Below are 26,588 nucleotides of genomic sequence, written 5' to 3'. Positions count from 1 at the left end.
GTGGAGATGTCAGTTTTTAAAAAATATTTTATTATTTTTACTTTATGTATATTTGTGTATTGCCTGCACGTATGTGAGTGCACTTGTGTTGTGCAATGCTGCAGAGGTCAGAAGAGGGTTTCGGATTCCCCTGGAACTGGAGTTAAGAACAGTTTGTAGTTGCCATGTGGGTGCTGGGAATTGAACCCGGGTCCTCTGCAAGAGCAGTCAGTGCTCTTAACCACTGAGCCATCTCTCCAGTCCCCAGAGATGTCAATTTTAAAACAGCTCATCTGATAAGAGCTATCAAAGCAGTTATTTCCCCTTTTATATTCACTACAAGTTCCAGTTTCATTGTTTAAACGATGATAGGAAATCTACTCAGTTGTTTTCAGGGATGTGTAATCTTCTCTATCTTCTTGTCCACCATAAAGTTGTATGGCCTGAGAGAGTTAAAACCCTGTCCAGAGATGACTCATCCACTCAGAACTGCTCCTTTCCCTAATCATTTTTGCCCTGAGAAAATGCAGGCTCAGGCTGGGCACACCTTTGAAGTTTTTCTGAATTGTTTTGTATATAATATTTTTTTTATTATTCTTAATATTATCTGACTATATAATATAGTGAGACAATGAATATTTTGTTATAAATATACAATTTTTTGTAGTCTTACAACATTCATTAAATAATACAATGAAGTTAGAGATAATCTATATTCAAACAGTAGAGATAGAGGGTAACCAAAGCCATCTCAGAAATCACATCAATTTTCCAGTTCTGCTTGCCCCTATCTCTTGAACCTGTGCTCAAAACATTCATTTTATTCTGATGTTTGTGCACACCAGTTTCTGTCCCGTGTACATCTTTCTTCTCATACTACACAGCAAAATATAAATGTGATAGTTCCCAGCATTTGACAATTGTGGAAAAGATTAGCAAGAGTGTTGATTTTGAAAAAAATAAATCTTTAAACTTTTCAAGAAAAAAAATCATCCAAGTTCTTATAATCTCTATGTAAAACATTTTAGTGTATTAATATCATTTTAAATTGAAACAAATTATTCTGTGCTGCTAAAAGCTATTCCAGGATTGGATTTACTTATGATCCTAGAGTCGATTTCAGTCTTCTGATTGACAGGCAGCTAAGTTAAACACCATCACTCCGTTGACACAGGTGCGATGTCATACCTACTTTTGTCAAAGTGGTTGTTTTATGCCTTTATGCTTTGAAAGTAAAGTACAAGTTATGGCTCTTGTTTTAAAAACATTGTCCCAAGGTAACTATTGCTTTTGTGACTTCTCTTCTTCTAGGGAAACTTTGATACTTGCTGTGCTTTATAATAGTATTTCATCTGAGGTAAAGAGAACAGTTACAATACAAATGGAATCTTTAGAAGGTTTTTTAAAAGATTTTTTTTCCTCCCAAGTGAACGTATCTCAATGACCCAACTCCACCTTCAAAGTTCTCTGAACTCATTCATCACGCTTCTGCTCAGTACACTCCTATCACTATACATTTAGAGAGAACCAAGTTCAACAACATGAGACTTAAGTCATTCCTGCCTAGAGATAAGCAAGTGCAATTGCAGTAACTGATGGAAGCAACACTTTTGGTATTCATAGTTCAAGGGCAACAGGGAGAATAACATTTTCAGAAAAACAAAAATTACTGAGAATCAGGCCTGGGGATGTAGCTCAGTAAGAGCAAGCTCGCCTAGTATGCGTAAAGACTTAGCTTTGATTCCAGAATTACCAGAATTTTGTACAAAGAAATGTAAAAATGCCTTATCTTCCTTAGGACAGTAGAAGAACCTGAGGTAAAAGTATAGCTCCAGGCTGAACAGACTCTCCTGTTTTAGTGGGGGTAACAATAAATGGAAGTCATACAAAATTATTAATAGCCTTTAGGAAATCATCTGAAAAATATTTTTAAAATTTAAAAAATGAGTGTGCCACTGTGATTTCCATGCAGTATCTCTAATAAAATATGGAAAAGCAAACCTCAAAGTTCTTCTAAATTATCTACCTAATGCATTCTGATTAAACACTTCTACATGTTTATTAGAAACCAGTAATGTGTCTCACATTGAGATATCTTTCTGTGAGTGACACCTCAATGATTTGTAAGTACCACTTTATAGGAAAGAAGAATGAGTATCTGTGTCTGGCTGCTGTTACTATGGGCACAGGGACAGTAACTGAATCTTACTGAATGTTCTCTCTGCATTTATCATCAGTTCTTGACACAAAGATTCTTAGAGAGCCTTCTTCTCATTTAAATAAAAGAAACTCTTCTCTGTGTTTCAATATCCAACGTTCACCCAGTTACACATTTGTTCCATGCTCCTTTCCAATAATCCAGATCCCTTCCCCCGACCTGGGACCCCAGTAAACTCTGTCTTTGTCTTAAAGGAGCTTCCTGGAAGATGGCGTTATAGACAGAAAACTGTTTTCCTTTATCTGTGTTGACTATTCACTTATTTTGATTGGCTCTCTAGGTCAAAGGCCATGATGCTGACTACACTGAGGCACAGTTAAATTCTTACAAGGCAGAGTTAGAATCACTGTTGCCCCAGTTGTGTCTCTTATGTTTTTGTGTGCCCTTTAATGAAGCTTTTGATATCGAATTCTTACTCTCAGTACTCTCAGTCTCTTTGGAATTCTATTAGTCTTCATGAGATAATTATAATTATAACCATTTCTTTTTTAACCACACATTTAGTACAGAATCTTAAACACTGAAGTAATTTAAAATGTTGCCTTTTTTCTGCCTGGAATCCTACCTTGTAATGCAGAACGCCATAGAAATTCTGATCAGCCACAGTCATGTAGGTCCCTGTAAGTCTGTCTGCTTTCTGCCTTTTGGGTCCATTCTTCAATTCTTTTATGAATGACACTAAGAACCCTCTAGGGGACCCTCTTTCCCCCGTTTCAATACAGGCCAAAACTATGGACATACAGTGTCTTACTTTAAGAGACAAAGTAGACCTATAGTAACAGTATGTGAAGGCACTTTGCAGACAATGAATAATAGACTGGCACCATCCTTTGAAATATTATGGAAAAAAATTCATTTTGTACCCTTTGTATGTTCAGAATGTAGCATTATCAGAAACCCTCAAAAATAAAATAAAGTAAAAAATTGGCAAAAAATTAAAAATTAAAAAAAAATGTTGCCTCATTCTCTTTATGGATGCAACTGGGAACCAAAGGGATTTTCACTGAGTATTAATTCCTAACATCCATGCATCTGGATTCTGAGTCTAGTTTTTCTTCATCTCATAGTAATTTAACCATGAACTCGAGCTTGTCATAGATAATTTAGAAGAAATGTATAACATTTCTATCTACCTATCATCTATCTATCATCTATCTATCTATCATCTATCATCTATCTATCTAGCTATCATCTATCTATCTATCTTATCTATCTATCTATCATCTATCTATTTATCATCTATCTATCATCTATCATTTTCTGAGCCCTTTCTAAATATTTTTCAGTATTGCAATTTGGTGGGAAATTTACCACATATAAAATACAGACAATATAAAAGACTGTGTACAATGTGTGGAAAAACAATATTAACACTAAATCTTCATTTACCCTTTGAGTCTGTAAGTATGTAGAGAAGAAGGTACTACTTAAAGAGCAAATTTATGAGTGGCACTGAAGAGTTTCAAGAGGTAATTCTGCACAAGCAGTTGCCTTTCTCTGATTTCATGTCCAAATGATCATGAGATTTGCAGCCTCACCTGCAGGAAGACCCCTCATAATTAGGACTCAGAAAGACTCAATTTCTATTTTTTCCCAAGAGAGACTGTTTTAACTGTCCATTGGTTTCATCTCAAGGAAAAGGAATGGACAGATTGGTCAAGATTTCATTTTTTGTAATGGTGTAATCAAGTAAGTTCCAGAATAATGCAGGGTGTGCACAGTTTTTCCCATTAACTGGAGAAGCCTGCTTATCAGTGGCACTGAGCACATAGGGGATCTTGAGAAGAATAAATCAAGTAATTTTTTCAAAGATGGTGACTTTGTTCTTGTGGTTGATATATGTTATTTTACCCAAAAAGTTAATAAGCAGAATGTGGGTTTTTTTTTTTTTTTGGTCGACTGTATCTTTAAATGTGATGTATCAGATATTAGGTATTCTAAATAACTAAATAGAATTGCTCTATAGTAGATGTATACTTGGTAATGCAGTAGAATTCACTGAACTTTTTTCAACTTACCATATGCTTATTCAGAAACCAATCATGGGGAAATGTTTTTAGATAGAGTCTTCATAAGAAAAGAAATTTAAATTTTTCTTTAAGTATATAGAGAGCACAAAGAAAAAAATACATTACTCGACATCTCCAGCACTATGTGGGCAGAAACTGCAATATCAATGGGTAAAGAGCAGGTGCTTAGAAATTTCAATTTGATACAAAAGAGGCCTTTCTAAGAACTAAAATTCTGCACTGAATGGTAATTGGGTGGTAAGGGGGATTGACAGCATTTCTTGAAGGGGTGAATAGTAAATGTAGTGATAAAATGTGTACTTCAAATAACTGTCTTTTTCAGACTTTGGGAGCAATAAAATCAGGCTTCCAGTAATTATGCCATGAGCCAGAGGAAAGGAAAGGCCATGAAGTTTACCAATATATGTATTTGAAAAGAAAAAAAAATGTATTTTTTACATTAAATCTGTTATGCACATACATAGCTAGAGAGAAAGAAATAGATAAAAATATGCAGTAGGTAAACGTTCAAGTGCTGAAATAAAGGCGAATAGTTCCCAGCACTGCAAATCCTGGGACTCTTCTCTGGTACAGCAGCATATTAGCTGAGTGACAGGGCATGTTAAAACCTAAATAGCATGCAAATTAACATCTACAAATAAACAAGGTATTCTGTTAATTCACATTGCTTAGAAAATGGATTCTGATTTCTTTGACTATCGTCACTTGTCAAGCAATTAACATGATTGAAGAAATAATAACCTCCCCCAACATTAACCTACAGCAAGGATACCCCTGTTCCCCTGTGTTTAACCACTGGACACGACCTCTTGTGGAAACAGAAGGATTATACAAAGATCTTCACTTTCCTTATTATGAATGAAATAAACACGCAATCCTAATTTAACTTTCAAAGGCACACAAGATTTCTCTCAACATGTCTTGGCTATTAAAAAAAATTTTATGATGGTAAATAAACCCTGGAAAATTCCTTCTCAGATTTTACCACCTGAAAATGCAGCTGGTGACCGTCACTACGCAGCCGCACAACTCTAAACTCACGTGCGAACCTCATCAAGGGCAGACATTGATAATTGATTCCAGAAGTGTTTCTTTTACTTAGATCAGGGGGCAAAGGAAGAATAATGAGCAGCTTTTCAGAGGGAATTGGGGGTTCGCGTGTTGAAGGGAGGGAGAGGGGGGCTTTTAAAATCTTGGGCTGGCCAGAAATGCGTCGCAATTTTACGGTCAATTGGCCAGAGCATCTGGAATGAGGCTTTCTGGCGTCGTGGTTGATGGTGGTACAACCAGTTTACCGGCCACAGCAAGTACGAAACTAGTCTCTGTCCTGTCTTTGGAGAAATCACGGTGATGATCTGCCACGTACCCTGAGCCTTCTCCTAGGTGGCAGGAATCCTCACCTAGTGTAATCACTTTTGAAGTCGAAATATAAAGATTGAAAAAAAAGATGTGTTTAATTTCTTGTGTGTTGCCAAGATTTTTCTATCACAAGCTTGTGCTTGTTTTCATTTGGAGGCCATCTTGTTAGTGTACAGAGAGTGTGGGAGGCGCAGGTCATAAATCACTGCACAGAGTCAGGCACACTCAGGAGAGGAGGCACAAGGTGAGGCACTTTGTTATTGAAAACCAAGGTATGGTGATTACAGGGGGAAAGGTGCGTGGGAAGACCAGGTTTCTTTTTCAACGCCAACCAGAAAACCAGGATTGATATGAAAAATCATTTGTAGGGAATAAATGCTGGTTACTGTAAACTGCAGGTGATAATTCACCTTGTCACTGACAGATCACACCTGCAAACCAGTCAGGTAATAGTGTAGCTCAAAAGATGCAGAGATGAAAGTCCTGGGCTGGAAAGCGACAAAGCTAGACTTCAGGCATGCCTAAATCCCTATTTTATCCAAACAGTATAATTAATGGGGATTGCATCCATTTGAGAACTCACTCAAAATTCGAAGGTTTGTGCTGTCAAACTAAATCCAACACACACTTTTGGTTGGTCTAACCTTGCCAGAGGATCATTTCCTGTTTTCAAACAAAAGTAAAACAGGAGGGGGGAAAAAGAAAGCTATGAAATGAAACAATCCGAAACTAAAAGAAAAAAAGAAAAACCTCATTTAAACTGCTTTTTGAATATGGGACAGAATATTTGGATGCAAAATTTTCCTTCAAATACCTATAATATAATGATCACAGTATGTTTTTGTTAGAAATAGTAGAATTATGTGGCTCAAAATATATGATAAAATGTGGGAAAAATTATACCTAGTGAAATCTATTTTAACATAAAGTGAAAAAGCAACTTCACTTGCTGAATTGTCTTGCTAATACTTTTCAAACAATGGTGGAGGGAGAAAAGACAGAATAAGTGTTGTTCTGTTGTGGGTTTTGTTTGTTGTTTGGGTTAGAGTCACTTTCATTCTGTAAATCAGAATTATGAAATCACTACGTGGCACAGGCCAGCTCACACTAGTGGCAGTCCTCCTGCCTCAGCTTCCCCAGTGCTGGGATTACAGGCACGGACTACCATATCAGGCTCTGTCTTTCCCTTTACAAACTGTCTTAGCAAGACAATACACAGAAAGCTATCATGCTTGAACAATTTCTTGGGTATGACTTCAGTGTTTTAAGCTTCCACACAAAGGCCAATAAATTTTAGGAAATTTCATGGGATCATCTGCACTGTACTGTGTCAAAGCTAGTTTTTTCTTCTCTTTGCAAAGCAGAGAAGTGCTATACTCCAATACAGTTTTATTTTATTTACCTAAAGATTCCTTGTTAATGAGAGAAAAAATGATTATTTTATTGAGCACAGGAAATAGACAATATTAAAAAAAGAGCACATACAAATCACCTCAAATGGCTGATTTTCACCTACAGCTTGGCTGCATACATCAGTATCCACCATTACAGCATACTAAGCACTACGCACAGAAGACGTAGATTCATACTGTGAATAAGTTACATGTGTAACTGTCCTTATATTATTTACAGTAAATATTGGTTAATTTTATGATATGATGATTACTCTTAAGCAACAGTATATCCGTAAATTAAAGATCTAATGTTAAATAAGAAAAATAACATAAGTATTTTATTTTACTAAGTATTTAGTTGCATGTGTGGTATACATGTTCATGTCTGTGGGGGGTGCGTGTGCATGTGTGTGGGTGTATGTGGAGGACAGAGGTGCTCTTCTGTTGCCCTCTACATTAACATTTTGAGACTGAATGTCTTCACAGAACCTGGAGCTCATGGACTTGGCAAGACTGGTTGAGTAGTGAGTTCTAGGGATGCCCATGTCTCTGCTTCCTAGGCACTGGAATTGCAGATGTGCGGCACAGGGCCTGGTTTGTACATGAGTGCTGGGAGCTGAGCTCAAGTCCTCACGCTTACTCAGAAAACACTCTTACCCAGCAGGCCATCTTTCCAGCTCTAAGAAGATATTTTTAATAGAGAGTGATAAGTGAGATATTTTTAATAGCGATAAGTGATATCATGTTGATATCATTGAAAGTACTGCTGAAAACCGAAAAGAAAGCAACAACTGAACAGAAGGCAAAAATACATGACAAAAGCCCATAAAATAAGAAAGGAAATATAAAGTCAAAAACGATGATGACTACCTCAGTAGTAAACAAAAATGATAGATATAAAATGATATACTGTCTAATATTTCAGATGAATGATGGGTAAGAAATCTGAAGTTTCAAATTTTGATGGGGACATTTATATTGTAATAATGTTAAATTTTACAGGCTCTTTGGAAAACAATTTGCCTTTAAAAAAATTCTAATGCGCACATTTTCTAAAATTTAAAAATTCCATATCTAGCTTCATAGTCTAGAGAAACTTTGTATATTAATGTGCATTAGAAGACCGGTATGTTGATTTTCTTTACAATACTTTATCTGAAATACCAAAACCAACCAGCACTAGAGAATAAATACATTCTGATATAGTCACACAGGAAAATATTATCAGTAATACAAATGAATAGACTTCATCTAAATAAAACAGATCCATAAATTTCCGAAACAAAATATTTTTGCACCAGAATATGTAAGATAGGAAACATATACAACACGATTTCACTTTATTGTCCTTGCAAATTTAAAACAGTGAGGGCCACTAACATGGCTCAGCTTCAGCAAGTAAAGGTGCCTGCCCCCAAGTCTGAAGACTTTAGGTGGGGGAGCATCAACTCCCCTCCAACAAGTTATTCTCTGACTTTCACACATGTGCTGTGATGCATGTACCAACACACATACACACATAGATAAATAAAATGTAATTAAATATTAAATAATATACTACCTGGTAGTAATTAAAGAATATATGAAAAAAATTACACACTGGAATTCTACTCAGTGGTAAAGATGAAACAATGACATTTGCAGGAAGGTGGATGGAACTAGAAACTGTCATACTAAGTGAAGTAACACAGAGCTAGAAAAACAAGCAACATATGTTCCCTCCCATTTGTGGATCTTAGCTCCAAATGCCTGAATGCACATTTATTATATATGCTTATATAATTATATATCCTTATCTAATTTCAAGAGCCAGGAAAATGGAAAGAACCCATGGGGATAAAGAGGAAGAAGGAGCTGGAGAGATGGAGAGAGTAGGAGACCAGGTATTATTGAGGGGGGGAAATGAGAAAAGAGGGGGATTCTTTAGCTGGGGTTGGAAAAGGGAGGGCTATATAGAGGGAGACAGAGGAGAAATAAATAATACTTGCACTTGGAGGATGGTGAGGCAACGCCAGAGGGAAATGTATTAGTTCAAAGGCCTACTGAAAAATACGCATACAGTATGTGTGTATGAGTGCATGGGTATAGCTGAAGGCTATATAACAAAAATCAAAGTACCAGGCAGGGAAAACTTCCCTTTGAGTTGCTGGTCTAGTTAGTCTCCAAAAAAACCCAGGCTATTGTTACATCCTTGTTTGCCTCCTAGATCTTGAAAGTAAGACCCTATTGTAGAAGACAGGACATTTTTTGGACACAAGACTTGGAGCAGGAACGGGGATAGAACAACCTCTTCCCTGAAGACTATGCAAACTGACAAGAGAATGATCCCATCCAGCTGTAAAGTTTACGAACCACAATGACTGGCTCAGCAAATAATTTCTACTGGTACAGTAGTGGCATTATTATCTTGGGAGGGGTAATCAAAAGCTATCTAATTGGACTTAAGGCCTGCTCAATGGGGGGAACTCATGTGTGGTACTATAAACATAGCCAAATTTACATAACTGGCGAGGTCATAGATCTTGGAGAAAAACTTCCTTTTGTAACATCCCTAGTTCAATATAATTCTTCCTATATTTTGAACATGTATCCTTATATTTAAAGACAAGCACACCTCTCATCACTCATCAAAGAAGCTTATTTTTGCAACAGATGGAGACTGGTACAAAGTTCCACAATTGGTTGAAGGCAAAGAATAAGTATCTGTGAGGTGCACAGCCCAATGTCACACTTGCACAGTGTAACTGCTATGCCTAAACCTCAAGGAGCATATCTGAATAGAGGGCAGAAGGAATATTAATACAACTCAACTCTTACCAGTGAAGCTCTCATGCAGTAGATGGTGATTAGCCCATAAGGCCATAACTGGAAAAATTGTAGAGAATAAGACACTGAAGAGTGATTGCCACTAAATAGGACACCTATATCAAACTTCAGCCACCCAAGGCTCAGAGAACATCGTGGAAGAGCGAGTGGAACGATTCTAAGAGCCAGAGGTGGTAGATGACTTAAGGAAACAGAATTTTCCAGACAGCTGGAAAGTTACTCATATGAACTCAGAGAAATTGTTACAGCATGCAAAACACCCACACAAGCTGAAGCCAGACAAAATCCTAGCATAGAGGGGGGGAAGCGGGGCAGAAGTCCCAACCTCCAACCTTAGCTGAGGAGCTATTGACAGCTAATAGCTGCTGGGAGAAGGAGAGTTTGCTTTCTTTAAAGGTGTGGTGCTAGATAGGTTAACCAGATTCCACTGGATATATATACACTGAAGGCCATTTAGGGACACAAAGTTGACTCCATGGGCTTTAATATATATGATAGAGTATATGAAATATAGTGGAGGTTAGCTATAAGAAGGGTTCAGATAGGGGAGGGGGGTAAAAATATGTTATATGAAATTCACAAAAATTCAATTAAAAAAATAGAGACAGGGATAGACTCATCTGATTAACAGTCACTAGAGCCAGACAACTCAATGTGGCAAACCAGAGATTCATATGTCCCATCAAACACAAACATGAATACAAGGTAGGCTAAGTTTGTGTAAGTTTAGTCAGTAATGTCTGTGACTTAGCACAATAATGATTTATTCATTCAAAAATATATGAAAAATAACAATCATTAGAAAAACTATGAAAGGCTAAGCACAGCGATCAAAATAATTTTATATGTGGAAATACAGAATAGGGATCACACAAGAGTATATCATATGGTGCTACTAATAAGCCACTGGTGTTGGGGCTAGAGGGATGGCTCAGCAGTAAAGAGCACTGTTTGCTCTTGCAGAGGACCCGGGTTCAGTTCCCATTGGCTACTAGAAACTGTCCCATGGTGGCTAACAGCTGTGAGTAACTCCAGTTCCAGGTGCATCTAATGTCCTCTTCTGACTTCTATGGAAATTGTACAACACAAGTCCATTTACACACAGGTAGGCAATACACTCATACACATAAAATAAAAATATTAAATAATTAAAGAGTGGATATAAGTTAAAAGAAGATGAAAACTGATCAAATATATAAATAATATAATTGTGAATATATGTAAAGGAAAATATCAATTGAAATGAATATAATTGTTACTTACAACTTCAATCTTTGTAGTTTACAAAAGCATTTGAAATTTGGATAATACCAAAATAAACTAGTTGAAACTGAAGTAGACTAGGAATATTCATAAATGAGGCTGAATGTGCTTTAGGTCGAAAACCAGAATTTATATCATGACAAAACTATGGACGCTATCTCGTACTTATGTTCATATCGTGGCCAGGTGTACAGCTGAAATGATTGAAGACTCCTGTAAGCAAACTTTCCACTTCAGTGGCAGTGACTACACATTAGCCATCACTGGATAAGAAACTGGGTCTGCTAGATTTTTAGTGTTCACACTTTCATGTATTCCGTTTCATAGCTCATTTCATGGCCCTTCCGAACAAGAGAATTCGGGGCTTCTCCACCCATGGCATTGTGACTTCTGTGGTGATCTGCTTTGGGCTAGCAGAATGTGGCAGAAGGGTCAGTTCTGAAGCAGCCTAGTTTTATGAAGTCTTGCAGATGTACCTATCATGTAAAGAACCCACTGGATGATGAGAAGTCTTGAGGAGGGAAACAATTTGCTCCCACTGGGCCTCTCCTGTGCTCCTTCCCATCAGCTGATCCTTGAAGCTGAATGATGTCTAGGGGGACCCCGTGGAAGCAGAAAGACAACCTCTATAAGACCTTGAAGAAAGTAAATCATTTTTTGATACCATGAAGTTTGGGGTTACTGTATTACTTAGAAGCTGTTAAACAGCAAAAAAAAAAAAAAAAAAAACCCACAAAACCAAAAACAAACAAACAAACAAAAAACCAAAAAATCCCCCAAAACATTCAATTTTACTACAAAATGGAATCAATATATCAAAGGAATGAAAATCAGAGACAAAAATGAAAAAAGTAAAGAAAAATTCATGAAAACATGAAACTGCTAACTGCTTAACATTCTGATAGTGTGTATTTTCACCAAAGGACATCTGGGGATGCAGTCCTTATATTTTGAAATCAATAAATATTTAATTCAGACTTCTATTTGGGGTTAAAGTTACATCAATATATACTTACCTCAGTTTTGTTAATGGCAGCCACATAGCAAGGACTGTTAGCACAAATTTAATATTTATTGACAAATAAATATTGAACAGTCCCATTGCTGCTGCTGTGAGTTTTGCTTGCTTTTTCTGTACATACAATGTCTGAGGAATGACTTGCAAATTTTGATTAATATTTTATCAACAGAACTGAACTGCCCTGCCAAGATTGTAATATGTAAAAGAATAACTGAAAAGAAAGTAGAAATTTGAATTAGAAGACAAGTAGGTTGTTTCCTAAAGGGTGAATGAAATGCATATTAATAGTGTTATACTTTATGATTTCAGGCAGAACTCTCAATTAAGGGGTGAAAGATGCCTCCAAGAATTCTCTCCATGGATGGAAAAAAGACTTTCTGTGGTTCACACTGAGTCTTTTGTCAAGGTCCCTAAGACTTAAAGTGCTTCTCCCTCTTACTTGGCAGTGAATTCTAAAGCCCTCAAGAATGCATTTTATACCAGCACCTAGGTAACTGGAATTCATGTGTCTTCTAACACTGAAAGCAAAGCCCAAGACATGCCCTCAGAGTAGACCTTGACATCCACAGAAGGATACATAACACTTCTCTGTGAGTTTCGAGGCTACTCATGGGTCTTAATTTTGTTTGCTTCTTTTCAATGGAAGTGTTTGATCACTTAAATATTAATTTTGAAAATACAAAATAGGAGGCACACATGGTGGCACATGCCTTAGGCCAGCCTGGAATGTACTTGGCAGTGAGTTCCAGGCCAGCTGGGGCATAGCAAGACCCTGTCTCATGGAAGAAAGGAAGGAAAGAAGGAAGGAAGGAAGGAAGGAAGGAAGGAAGGAAGGAAGGAAGGAAGGAAGGAAGCTAGGGAGGGAAGGAATGAGGGAGGGAGGGAGAAAGAAAGGAAGGAAAGTAGAAAAATACAAAATAGGAATTGTGATGGAGATATGACAAATTGAATTTAAATTTTAAAAATTTAACAGAGAACCTTGCCCACCCCACCTCTTTCTCCAACTCCACATTTCCAGGACTAGCCTGGGTTATGCTGCCTGAACTTTGGAGCAGCCTGGTGAGTTAGCCAGAACTCTGCCCACTTTACAACCATGTTCACATCTACAGTCCTAGCTGATTCCTCATCCTGTGCACTGGACCAGTCTGGCATCACCCTTGTCCCCTAAATCAAAACTCAACACTGGATATCTGAAGGATTGACCACTAAATCCTTTCTATATGATCAAAAATTAACCAAGCTCGGACAACAACAACAACAACAAAAAAAACAGAGGCAAACACTCAACAAAGGCAGGCTAGAATTTCACATCAGACATAAAACTGAAAAAGTCATATGCCAGATAAGAACATAAAACACAATGTGAAAAACCAAGATAATATGTCCCCACCCAAACCAACTACTCCTATGTTCTATGATGAAACTATACAGAGGAACCCAAGACACAGAACTTAATATAGCAATCATAAATGTGATCGAAAAATTAAAGGCGTTTAAAATGAACAAACACCTAAGTGCTTATAGGAATAAACTCCTGAAGGATGTCCAAGAATATACAAATACATGGCTGAATGAAATGACAAAACAAACTTCGGGATTTGAAAAGTGAATTCAAGAAAGATATAGAAACACTGAGAAAACAAAGCTAAAGTGACTACGAAATTGAAAATTTCAATGGCCCAATTAGAAAATTCAAGAGAAAGCATTGGCAGAAGGATGGATTAGGTAGAAGGCAGACTATCAGGACTAAGTACAGAAATTGGAACACTTAATACAAGACTACAAAAAACAACAACAACAACAACACAGTTTGAAAAGCATATGGTGGAACTTTAGAATACCATGAAAAGACCAAACCTGTTAATTACAAGCCCAGAAGAGGCAGAAGAATCCCAAGTCAGTGGCATAGCCCAGATAGTCAATAGAATTATAGAAGAAAACCTTGATAAATTAAGGAAAGACATACCTACACAGACACAAGAAGCACATAGAACACCAAACTAACAGAATCAAAAAAGGAACTTCCCACGGCATATTTAACCATATGTAATGACAGTTAAAACATTAAATACAATTTAGAGATAAAAGAGAGCTTACTGAAAGATGGAAAAGAAACAAGTCAAGTCATATATAAAGGAAAGCCCATAAGAATAACAGTTGACTTTTCAATGGAAACTTTGAAAGTTACAAGAGCCTAAAGCAATGTACTCCAATTCTAAAAGACCCAAGATGCCAACTGGACTATGTTTTTAGAAAAGCTGTCTTCCATAGTTGAGGGAGACAGGAAAACTTACCATGATATGAACAGGTTTAAAGGATACCTGTCCACCAAACATGCCATACAGAGAACACTGGAAGCAATTCTATGAACTGAAGAGAAGAATAAACATGGCCAAGAGGCTAAGAAATAAAACAAATGAAGCTATTAATAAAGAAACACAGAACTAAGATCACAAACAGAAAATAAAATGACAGCAGTCAACATACCTCTATCAATAAGAACTTTAAACATTTATGTCTCAATTCCCAAATCAAACTACACAGTTTAGTTGACTAGATTAAGAAAAAAATCCTGAGCCATTTGTTCCTCCATATAAAATTTAAGATTGATTTTGTCAATTTCTGTGACAGATTATGTTGGAATTTTAATAGGGATTGCACTTAATCTGAAGATTGTTTTTAAATGTAGCGTTAAACTAACTTCTAACGACTTATTTTTATATCCATAGATTAGTGCACCTTTCAGTTCACACCAGAGAAACTTCTACCAGCAGATAGTGATTAACTTAATAACTCACAGCAAGTCAAGATGCAGAAAATAAGAGGCTGCAAAGTATTCTACCCTAAATGGAACACCTACGTCACACTCTCTCCTCCCAAGGCTCAGGGATCATTGTGGAAGTGGAGGCAGAAAGACTGTAAGAGCCAGAGGTACTGGTTGAATACAAAGGAACTATGTTTTGGGTTTGTTTTTTTATTTTTTTTAAAGAAACAAAATGCATCTTTCTGCTGCCTAGAAGAAACTCATTTTAACTTAAAGGATAGACACTACCATAGAGAGAAAGGATGAAAAAAGTATTCCAAGCAAATGGGACTAAGAAACAAGCATGCATTTGCTAACCTAATATCTGACCAGATTAACATCAAAATAAAATTAATGTGAAAATCATTCTGATCAAGGTAATAAGAAGACATTATAATGCTATAATATATGCACCAAATTCTGATGCACTCAGTTTCAGAAAAAGAGCACTACTGAACCTCAAGGCACATTCTAACCTCAACTCAGCAAGAGTAGGCAATTTCCATACCCCATTCTCTCCAACAGACTAGATATACGAACAAAAAATAAGCAGAAAACATCAGAATTAAATTACATCATAGAGAAAATGGACCTAACAGACATCTATAGTATATTCCACAAAAACACCAAAAAATGTATATTCTATTCAGAAGCCTTTGGATAATTCTCTAAGATGAACCACATTCTAGGATACAAAACAAATCTCAACAAATTCAGAAAAATTTAAATAACTCCTTCTTCCTATCTGACCACAGTGCAATAAAGTTTAAAATCAAAAGCAAAAGAGCAGTACCAGTGGGGTGGGGATCACCATACTAGACCTCAATGTACATTAAAGAGCCATGGTCATAAAAACACTAGGGTATTAGCACAAAAACAGACGTAGCTCAATGGAAGATTCAAACATGAGTGCAAGCAATGACAACCACCTTATATTTGACAAAGGTGCAAAACACACACTGGAGGAAGACCATCATCTTCAACAAACGATGCTATTGAAATTGGGTCCCATGTGTAGAAGTATGAAATTAGACCCTTACCTTTCACCCTGCGCAAAAGTCAACCCCAAATGAATCATGGACCTCAATGTGAAACCTGAAATGCTGAAACTTCTAGAGGAAAACATAAGCAGTACCCTACCAGATGCAAGAAGAGGAATAAAATTTCTAAATTGACATCGGTTGCTCAGGAATTAAGGTCAACAATTGGCAAATGTGACCTCATTAAATTAAAAGACTTCTGTACAACAAAGGAAACAACAAAATGAGTGAAGAGGAAGCCTAGAGAGTGGGAGAGTCTTCACCAGCCATGCATCCAATGGAAGACTAGCATCTAAAATATCTAAAGAACTCAAAAAGCAAAGAAGCAATATAACAAATGACCCAATTAAAAATTGGCTGTGGATCTGAACAGAGTGCTCTCAAAGGAAGAAATAAAAATAGCTAAGAAATGCCCTAAAAAGTGTTCAACATCTGGGACTGGAAAGATTGCTCAGTGGTTAGGATCACTGACTGCTCTTACTGACGACCTGGATTAGAGCCTCAGCACCTACCTAGCAGCTAATAATCATCCTTAACTCCAGTTCCTGGGGAATACTATGCATTCTTCTGACCTTCATGGGCATTGTATGACAACAGGTGCTCTTAAATATGTACAGTCAGTATAAAGAGTATAAACACATAAAATTTTTAAAAAAGATAAAAAGTGTTCAGACTCCTTAGAAATTAGGGAAATGCAAATCAAACTACTTTAAGATTTCATCTAACCCCAGTCAGAATGGCTAAGATTAAGAAAACAAATGATATCAAACGCTGCCATGGATGCAGGGAAAGGGGACCATCATCCACTGTTGGTGGGATTGCAAACAGGTGCAACCACTGTGGAAATCAGTATGGAGAACTCTTTAAAAACTAAAACTAAATCTGCTATATTATCCGGTCATACCACTCCTTCGTATATATCCAACACTCATTCTACAAAAGAGACACTTACACAGCCTTGTTTGATGCTGCTCTGTTCACAACAGCTAAGAAAAGGAAGGAATCTGAATCTCCCTCAACTGATGAATGGGTAATCAAAATGTAGTACATTTACACAGTGGAGTTCTACTCAGTGGTAAAGAAAAGCGAAAACATGAAATTTATAGGTAAATGGATGGAACTAGAGACTGATACACTTAGTGTAACAGAGACTCGGAAACACAAGGAACATATGTTCTCACTCATTTGTGGATCTTAGCTCTAAATCCCTAGATGAGAGTATATATCCGGGTATAACTGCAGAAGCCAGGAAAATGGAAAGAAATTATTGGGATAAGGGGAAGGGGGAACTCAAGAGAGTGGGATAGTAGGAGACAGGTATTATTGAGGGGGAAATAGTAAAAAGGTAGGTACTTTAACTGAGAATCGAATAGGGAGGTTTATTCAGGGGGAGTGGGGGGTGAGATAGATAAATACTGCTTAGGTGGTTTGAAAAACCAGAGGGAAATGTATTAGTTTAAAATCCTACTGAAAAATACACATACAATAAATATACAAGTACATGTGTAGAGCTGAAGGCTATGTAATAAAAAACACGGTGCCAGGCAGGAGAAACTTCCCTTCAAGTTATTGGTCAGGGTGGTCCAAGAGACTCCAAATATTACACAGGCTATTGCCACAGCCCTTGATTGCCTCCCAGAATTTGAAGGTAAGACCTTATTGCTGAAGACAGGCCATATTTCAGACACAGGACTTAGAGCAATCGAGCTGGAACTGACCTGGAAGCCTCTTCCCTGAAAACTGGCTCTCATGGTATCAGAGGATACTGTACAAGCTTCCAAGGGGAGAAAATCAGTCAATAGTCTTATCCACGTGCAAAGCCTAATAACTGCAAAAATGACTGTTCCAGCAAACTATCTCTATTGGTGCAGTAGTTACACTTTTATCTTTCTGGTAATCAACAGCTATCTAATTGAATTAAGGCCTGCTCAGTGGGAGGGAAGCCATGTGTGATACTGTGAACATAGCCCAAAACACATGGCTTGTGAGGTCATAGATCTTATCCCCTACCAATATAATTTCTTACTTTATTCTAAACATGCATCCTTCTCTTTACAAAAAAGTGTGCCTTTCACCCTTCATCAGAGAAGCATCTTTTTGCTTCAGATGGAGATTATTACAGTTACCAAACAGGTCAAATTTAGAGAATACATATCTGTGAGATGCTTAAGTCTACATGGCACAACTTCAATGCAACCTCTAAAGATATGATGAATGCATCTTTTAACTCTCGACAGAGAAGTCTCCTTATATAGTAGATGGTGATTAACACAGAATCACCATCTGTCTCATAATATTCAGGGGTCATTGCAGAAGAGGGGGCAGAAAGATTTTAAGAGCTACAGGGAGTGGTTGACCAAAAGGAAGCAGATTTTTCCAGACAGCTGGTCAGTTACTCTTATGAACTCACAGTAATGGTGACAGCATGCACAAGTTCTGTACAAACTCAAACCAGACAAAATCCCAGCCTAGACATGGTAAAGTAAGAAATCCCAATGCAACTTAAAGAAGTTTTGGCAATCGATGGCTTCTGGGAGTGGGAAAGACAGAGTATCTTACAGGGATGTGACTTTTGGTAGACTCAGTGGATGGACCCACACTAAAGAACATTTAGAAACAGAAATCAGACTCTCTAGGCCATGTTATATAATATATACATGCACATACATGCAGACATATATGTATATATGATATGGAGGTGGAAGGAGGTTTCTTTAACAAAAGGCCTGACTTCAGTGAAACTGTGGTAACTCTGTTCTGACGATATATTTTATATATATCCTCTGAGAATCTACTAAAAAACCACCCAAAACATACAAACTTAGAAAGGAAAACTTGACGATACTAGAAGTCATGTAACTTCATTGGAGAATTTTTCATCACATGGAATAAAGAAGAAACTTAATCACACCGTTTAAGCCGTAAGGAAGCAGATCTTGCCATCTTCTTTGGCAACCCTGAGTAATTTATTTCTGTGGGAAAAGTAAAGGGGTTAAAAATCCTCTCAAATGGTAACTATAGAAGTGATACAGCCTTCCAACTGAAATTGGGTTCTGAACTCTTCTACTCCACCTCCCAGCTATTCTCCCGAGAGTCCCCTGTCCCGGTTCATGGTAACCCCATGACTTCAGATCCTCAGGCTGAGAAAAACCCTTGGACTCATGCCCATTCTTCTTTTCTCACACTCCAACTCTGACCTACCAGCAGACTAATTTCCTCTACCTTGATTACCACTTAGAATGTCACCGCTTCCCAAGCTCTCTATACTGTCCCAGGGAACACCAACATCTCTTACTTGCCTGAAGATGCTTCCTTGTGACCTTCCTTGCTCCTCTCTCCCTACATACCCCTTTCATTTGTCCTCAGTAAAGCAATGGAAGTCATCTTCTTTAGGACACGGCTGTTCATATGCCACCTATGCTCAATTTCTTCAGTGGCATTTCATTTCTCTTGAAGTCGAAGCTGCTGTGACCATTTTTAATCATGTTCCTCTTCACTCCCTCTAGACATGGGCTGTCCTTGGAGCAAAGTAGGTTTGTTTAACCTCAATCCTCCTTTTGTCTCTTATAATTATTATTATTATTTATTTTTTATTTTTGGTCTTTTTTTGAGACAGGGTCTCCCTGTAGCCCCAGCTGTCCTGGAACTCACTATGTAGACCAGGCCAGCTTTGAATTCACAGAGATCTGCCTATTGAAACCCATTATATAGACCAGGCTGAACTTGAACTCACAGAGATCCACCTGACTCTGCCTCCTGAGTACTAGGATTAAAGGTGTGTGCTGCCATGCCTAGCCTCAGATATATAGTTTTCTGGGGTTTTTTGTTTGTTTGTTTTTAAATTATTTATTTAATAACCACATGATTAGAAGAAGCATTTCATTTCAGCATTAACATATTCAATAACAATCTCCAGAGCAAAGATGCATCTCCTTCAAAATTGGCTGTAAATTTTTAGGTTTACAGTTGAATTAACACAGTTATAAAATATTGAATTCAGTATAAACCCTCTAAGACATAAAATTGAATGAGGTTTTAACGTTTTAAAAAGATCTCTATTTCATTTTAAAATATACTGTTTCATACAGAAAAACTCAATTTTGATGCTACTAACACTTAGATGTTTGCACACGCATCTCTAATCTCTATGTGTCTGATTATGACTAGTATAGTTGGTTACACTCGGATCCTTGGCACCTGAGTATGGATATCACATCTAGTAATTAACACGAAGCAAATTTTTATGCTTCTTCCTCAAATATAGCTCATTTTTTTAATTTGTTGATTTTTTGTGTGTATCTCATGCAGATCATCCCAAACAATCTTATTCATCTATACCCACATCCCAAATGGCACCCTCACATAGCCCTCCCCTGCCCTGACTGGAGCCCACTTACTCTGTCATCCCTGTTACTGTCCACTGTGTTGTTGGTGCCCCCAGCTATTCCCCAGTGCTTGTCCATCTGCTGAATTTAGTCAGCCTATCTATAGATCCTTGTTTTAGGAAGATCAGATCTTCCTCATCTAGCAACAATCAGTTGCCATTATTCCTTTAGATAAGATGGGGGTCTGCTGCTCACTTTCCCAGTTCTATGCTGGGTTACTGTCTGGGAGTCTCTTGGGCCACCCTGGCCAATAGCGCAAAGGAAGGTATCTCCTGTCTGGCATTGTTTCTTGTTATGTAGCCTTTAGCTATACACATAGACTCTTAAAGAATTCCACTGACCCCTTTCATCTTTGGCTATACTTTCCTTTTGGGTGTTTCAGACCCTACAGTTGACCCAGATAAACCAATTTATTTTTACTCTTAATGTCATTTGAGGATCTGTTCCTCAAGGGTCACATGGGCTTGGGAGGAGCGCCTGGATCCTTTCCTTCACAAGTGCCACCTATGTGAAGATAGGTCAACGGTCCTGCTCGACCGTGGCTGGCTTCACTTGGAAGCATGGAGGAAATGTTTGTTCTGTGTTGATCCTCCTCTTTGTAGACTAGACACTCTGGTTCAAGTTCATTTGATGGGATCTCCATGGCCTCCTTGAACAAGAGGGCACGTGATTCACCACAGTTACAGGACATTTTGAGAGATGCCCATAGTCCCCTGGAACTTAACTGACCTAGGAGGGCAAGGAGCAAAAACTGTCCTTTATGTCCCTCTGACCAAATTAGTACAGGCCTCAAAGCTGTTAAACATCCAAGAAGGTTAGTTCCACCAGTCTGGTACTTTTAATTACCATGTGCTATGTAGATAAAGCTTGGGCAAAGACCACACGTTCTCAGATAAACCTAGTCTAGATATATATTATATTCCTTGAGCTACTTGTATGTATAATTTTTCAGTAGGCTGTTCAATTAATATGGTTCCCTCTAATTTTTTTTTTTAAGTAACTAGGCATTATTTATCTCTTGCATTCCCAAACCCTTCCACCATGGTTTCTCCATTTAAAGTGCACCCATTTTTCCCATTTCTCCCTTAATAATACCCTTTTATGGTCCCACCTCTCTTGAGCACCTTCTTTCCCTTTATCCCCAAGTTTCCTTGTATAACCCTCCCTTCCACTCCCCTTAAAATAACCCCATTTTTATCCATATCTCCCTTAGTAACATCTATTTCCTACTGTTCTTCTCTTTCAGATTCTTTTTTTCCCTTTACCTCCCTGGTTCCTTTACTTATTAGGATTTGGTGCTAGGATCTACATATGAGGGAGAAAATACGTCGGTTTTTTTTGTTTTTTTGTTTGTTTTTTTTTTTTTCTGAGTGTGTTACTTCACTTAGTATAGAGTTTCTAGTTCTATACATTTAATTGCAAATTTTATGATTTCATCTTTCTTTAATGGTGAGTAAAACTCCTTCATATAAATGAACCACATTTTCATTAGCCACTCATCAACTGAGGGACACTTAGGTTGCTTCCATCTCTTAGCTATTGCGAAAAGAGCAGCAACAAACATGGTTGTACAAGTGTCTCTGCAATAGGATGAGTTCTTTGGGTATGTGCCAAGGAGTGGTATACCTTGGTCAAATGGTAGCTTGATTTGTAGTTTTTTTAAGGGTTCTCTGCACTGTTTACACAAGGGTTTAACATGTTTGCAATCCCACCAGCAGTGGATGAGCATTCCACTTTCCACATCCTCTCCAACGTTTGGTATCATTTGCTCTCTTGATCTTAGCCAGTCTGACTGGGGTAAGGTGAAATCTTAAAGTGGCTTTAATTTGCATTTCCCTATTTACTAATGATGTTGAACGTCTTTTAAGATGCTTCTTAGCCATCTTTATTTCTTCTTTTGGGAACTCTCTGTTCAGCTCCTTAGCCTGTCTTTTAATTGAGTTACTTCCTTTCTTGATCTCCCCCCCTTTTTTTTTTTGAGTTCTTTATATATTCTGGATGTTAAACCTCTGTCAGATGTGTTGCTGGTGAAGATTTTCTCCCATTCTGTGGGTTTTTTTCTTCACTTCCTTGATTGATTCTTTTGATGTACAGAAGCCTTTTAGTTTAATGAGGTCCCATTTGTTGATTCTTGACCTTGTTTCCTGAGCAATTGATGTCCGGTTTAGAAAATCCTTTCCTATACCTATACCTTGTAGGTTATTGCTAATGTTTTCCTCTAACAGTTTTAGAGTTTCAGGCTTTACACTGAGGTCTTTGATCCATTTTGTGTTGACTTTTGTACAGGGACAGATATAGGTCTAACTTCATTCTCCTACATGTGGAGATCCAATTTTCTCAGCACCATTTGTTGAAGATGCTGTCTTTATTCCAGTGTATATTCTTGGCCCCTTTGTCAGATATCGGGTGGCTGAAATTGTGTGTATTCATCTCTGGTTTAAAATCTGGTATAGTAATCCCCCCAGCATTGCTCTTAGTGCTCAGGGTTGCTTTTTTGCTATTCGAGGTCTTTTGTGCTTCCATATGAATCATAGGATGGTTTTTTCCAATTCTGTGAAAAATATCTTGGGGATTTTGACTGGTATTGCATTGAATCTATAAATAGCTTTTGGTACCATGGTCATTTTCACAATATTGATTATTCCAATTCATGAGCATAGGAGGTCCTTCCATCTGCTGCTGTCTTCCTCAATCTCTTTTTTTTTAATTTAAAATTTTCATTGTAGAAGTCTTTAGTGTCTTTGGTCAGGTTTATCCCCAGATATTTTATTTTTTTGCAGCTGTTGTGAAGGGGAGTGTTTCTATGTGCTCTTTCTCTAATTGCTTCTTATTGCTTCTCTGATTGCTTGTTATTGGTATATAGAAAAGCTACAGACTTTTGTAGAATAATTTTGTAACCTGCCGCTTTACTGAATGTGTTAATCATTTCTAGGAGTTTTCTGGTGGAATTTCGGGCATCTCTTAGATATAATAACATATCATCTGCAAAAAGGGATAATTTAGTCTCTTTTTTCCAATTATTACTCCTTTAATTGCCTTCTTTTGTCTTATTGCTCTTGCAAGAGTTCCAAGCACTATGTTAAAAAGAGTGGAGATAGTGGACAGCCTTGTCTGGTTCCTGATTTTAATGGGAATACTTCCAGTTTTTTTCCATTTAGAATGATGTTGACTATGGGTTTGTTATGGCTTTAATTATGTTAAGGTATGTTCCCTCCAGTCCAATTCTGTCTAGGACTTTGAATATAAATGCATGTTGAACTTTGTCAAAGGACTTCTCTGCATCTATTGTGATGACTATGTGGCTCTTGTCTTTGAGTCCATTTATATCATTTATGATGTTTATTGACTTACGTATATTGAACCATCCCTTCATCTCTGGAATAAAGCCATCTTGTTCATGGTGGATGGTCTTTTTGATTTATGTCTGTATGTAGTTTAGAGAATTTTTACGTCTATGTTCATTAAGGATATGGATCTATAGTTTTCTTTATGGTTGTATCTTTACCTGGCTTTAGTATTAGAGTGATGCTGGCTTCATAGAAGAATCTGGATGCTCTCCCTCCATTTCTATCCTTTTGAATAAATTAAGTAGTATTGGACATAGATCTTCTTTAAATGTCAGGTAGAATATGTCTCTAAATCCATCTGGTCCTGGGCTTTTTTTTTAGTAGGAGGTTTTGTATTACTCTTTCAATTTCCTCATGTGTTATGGGTCTGTTTAAGCTGTTAATCTCTTCTTGATTTAGCTTTGGTGGTCCCATGCCTTTAGATACCCATCCATTTCTTTTAGGTTTTCAAATTTAGTAGCATATAGATTTTTAAAGTATTCCCTTATAATGTTCTGGATCTTTTTGGTATCTGTTTTTTCCATCCTTTCACCTTAAGGTAGTGCCTGCCCTCGAAAGTGAGATGAGTTTCTTGCAGACAACAAAAAGATGGGTTTTGTTTCTTAATCTATTTAACTAGTCTGTGTCTTTTGACTGGGGAGTTCAGTCCATTGATATTTAAAGTTATTAATGAAAGATTTGTATTGATTCCTGTTTTTTAATTTCTGTTCACATTCTTGGTATAGCTGTGCATTTCCACAGCTATACCTTCATTAAGTTTCTTATCATAACCCCTTGGGTATAGCAGTTCCTTTGCTTCAAGAACTCTCCAAAAAGCTGGTTTTGTGGACATGAATTCTTTCAGCCTGTTTAATGTCATGGAAGATTTTTCTCTCTCCTTCAACTATAATAAACATTTTGGCTCAGTACAGTAATCTGGGTTGGCATCTGTGGTCCTTTAGGACTAGGAATACTTTGGTCCAGGCTCTTCTGGCTTTCATAGTTTGCACTGAATAGTCTGCTGTAATTCTGATAGTTTTTCCTTTCTATGTGACTTGTTTTTCTTTTGCAGCTTTCATTATTCTCTTTGTTCTGTACGTTTAGTATTTTTACTATGAAGTGCCATGGAGAGTTTCTTTTCTGGTCCTGACTATTTGGTGTTCTATATGCTTCTTGTGTTTGTATGGGCATGTTTTCCTTTAATTTTGGGAAATTTTCAGTCCTGTTAAAGATCTGGTCCATACCATTATCCTGAGATTCTTCTCCTTCCTGTATGCCTATGATTCATATGTTTGGTCTTTTTATGGTGTCACACAGTTCCTGCATATTCCAATCTTGTGTTTTCTTAAATTTTTCATAATCTTTGCTTGAGTGGCTTAATTTGTCCACTTTATCTCCAATTCCTGATATTCTGTTTTCCATTTCATTCATCTTATTGGCGAAGCTTCCTCCTGTTGTTTCTAACTGGCTTACTCACTGTTTCACTTCCTTCTTCATTTCAGACTGAGTACTCTTCAATATTTCTAACTCTTTTCTGAATTCATTCAGAAGTTTATCCCTATCTTCTTTCAGTTCTTTGATTTGTTTGTGTGTTATTTAAATTCATTGAATTCTTTCATCATGTTTATAATTGTTATTTTGAGTTTCATGTCCTGTGTTATCTCTAGGGGATTCTCATTGTACTTCCCTAGAAGACTGTTGGTACTTGGTGGGGATATATTATTTTAGTTTTTCATTTGTTGAGTTTAGGTCTGCTTCTTTTTGTAAACTTTATATGCCTTTGTGGTTTACTTGTTGGGCAAGAAAAGCTGGTTGGTCTAGGCTTCAGGTTCTCTCTTTTGATTTTATATTGGGGATGCCAAATTGGTTTTGTCTTCAGGAATCCCCACAGAGGCCCAAGTCAGATGAGGATCAGATGCTCTCAGGCTTTCTCCTAAGGTCTGGATCCCTCCAGGAAAGATGCTGGCCTCAGGAATTTGGGGGCTGGATTGGCCTGGGAGCAGGATCTAGGAAAGATGCTGGTCTCAGGAAGCAGGTGGCTGTGTCACCCAGGGATGGAAAGGGATGTAGGAGGTGACCAGGCCCAGAGGGCTCCTAGGGACTGCAGGGCAGAATTGGGTTAGTCTGGATACAAACGATCAGGAAGCTGTAGGGATTCTGGACCAAGAGATCAGTCTAGTGGTCTGGTGTGCCAAGACAAGAAATGGGCCAGTACCCAGGCTAGGAAGAGAGATGGGATTGGGAAGCTGGGAGAGTGAATGAGGCTAGGGAGTCAAGGCTTGGTGGGCTGCATGGGACTTACCCAGGAAAGATGGCTGGCACCAGGAAACTGGTGGCTGGGCCACCCAGGGATGCAAAGGGAGGTGGTGGCTGGACCAGGCCCAGAATTCTCCTGGGTACTGCAAGGAGGAATTGGGTTGGTCTGGGTACAAAGGATCAGGAAGCAGTGGGGATTCTGGCCAAGAGGTCAGTCCAAGGGCCTGGGGTGCCAAGATAAGAAATGGGCTAGTACTCAGGCTAGGAAGAGAAATGGGGTTGGGGAGCAGGGAGGTGGGGGAGTGAATGAGGGTGGGGGAGTTAAGGCACAGTGGGCACCATGGGACTTACCCAGGAAAAATCTCCTCCTTTTGTCTTTGCTAGGAATCTGCATTAACTTTGCCCTCAGATTCTACAAACATTCTAGGAGTCATTCCTGGGTAGTTTTGGGTTCTATTTTTGTTTTTCTAAGTTTTCTTCCTGTAACCCTGACTCCCTCCCCCCGCCCCCGCCAGTACTTACTGTTACCTATTTGCTCTAGTTACATTTTCTGTTGCTGTGATAAACACATGGAGCCAAGAATTGAAGCAGAGACCATGGAGGAAAGCTGTTTACTAGCTTGCTCTTCTAGCACGTGTTCAGCCTACTTTCTTTTCTTTTTTAAAAATTTTATGTATTATTTATTATT

The 26,588-nt window shown here is 37.8% G+C and overlaps 1 protein-coding gene across 1 annotated transcript in view; it reads right to left on the bottom strand.

Moving 5' to 3' along the window:
• Positions 1 to 26,588, bottom strand: part of Agmo (alkylglycerol monooxygenase) — a 305,041-nt gene that overhangs the window by 8,026 nt on the left and 270,427 nt on the right. The window lies entirely within an intron of this gene.

The sequence above is a fragment of the Nannospalax galili genome, unplaced genomic scaffold, assembly GCF_000622305.1.
Source record: "Nannospalax galili isolate Female #2095 unplaced genomic scaffold, S.galili_v1.0 scaffold249, whole genome shotgun sequence".
Classification (NCBI taxonomy): domain Eukaryota; kingdom Metazoa; phylum Chordata; class Mammalia; order Rodentia; family Spalacidae; genus Nannospalax; species Nannospalax galili.
The sequence above is the reverse complement of the archived record's forward strand: the minus strand, read 5'-3'. Positions and strand labels throughout refer to the sequence as shown.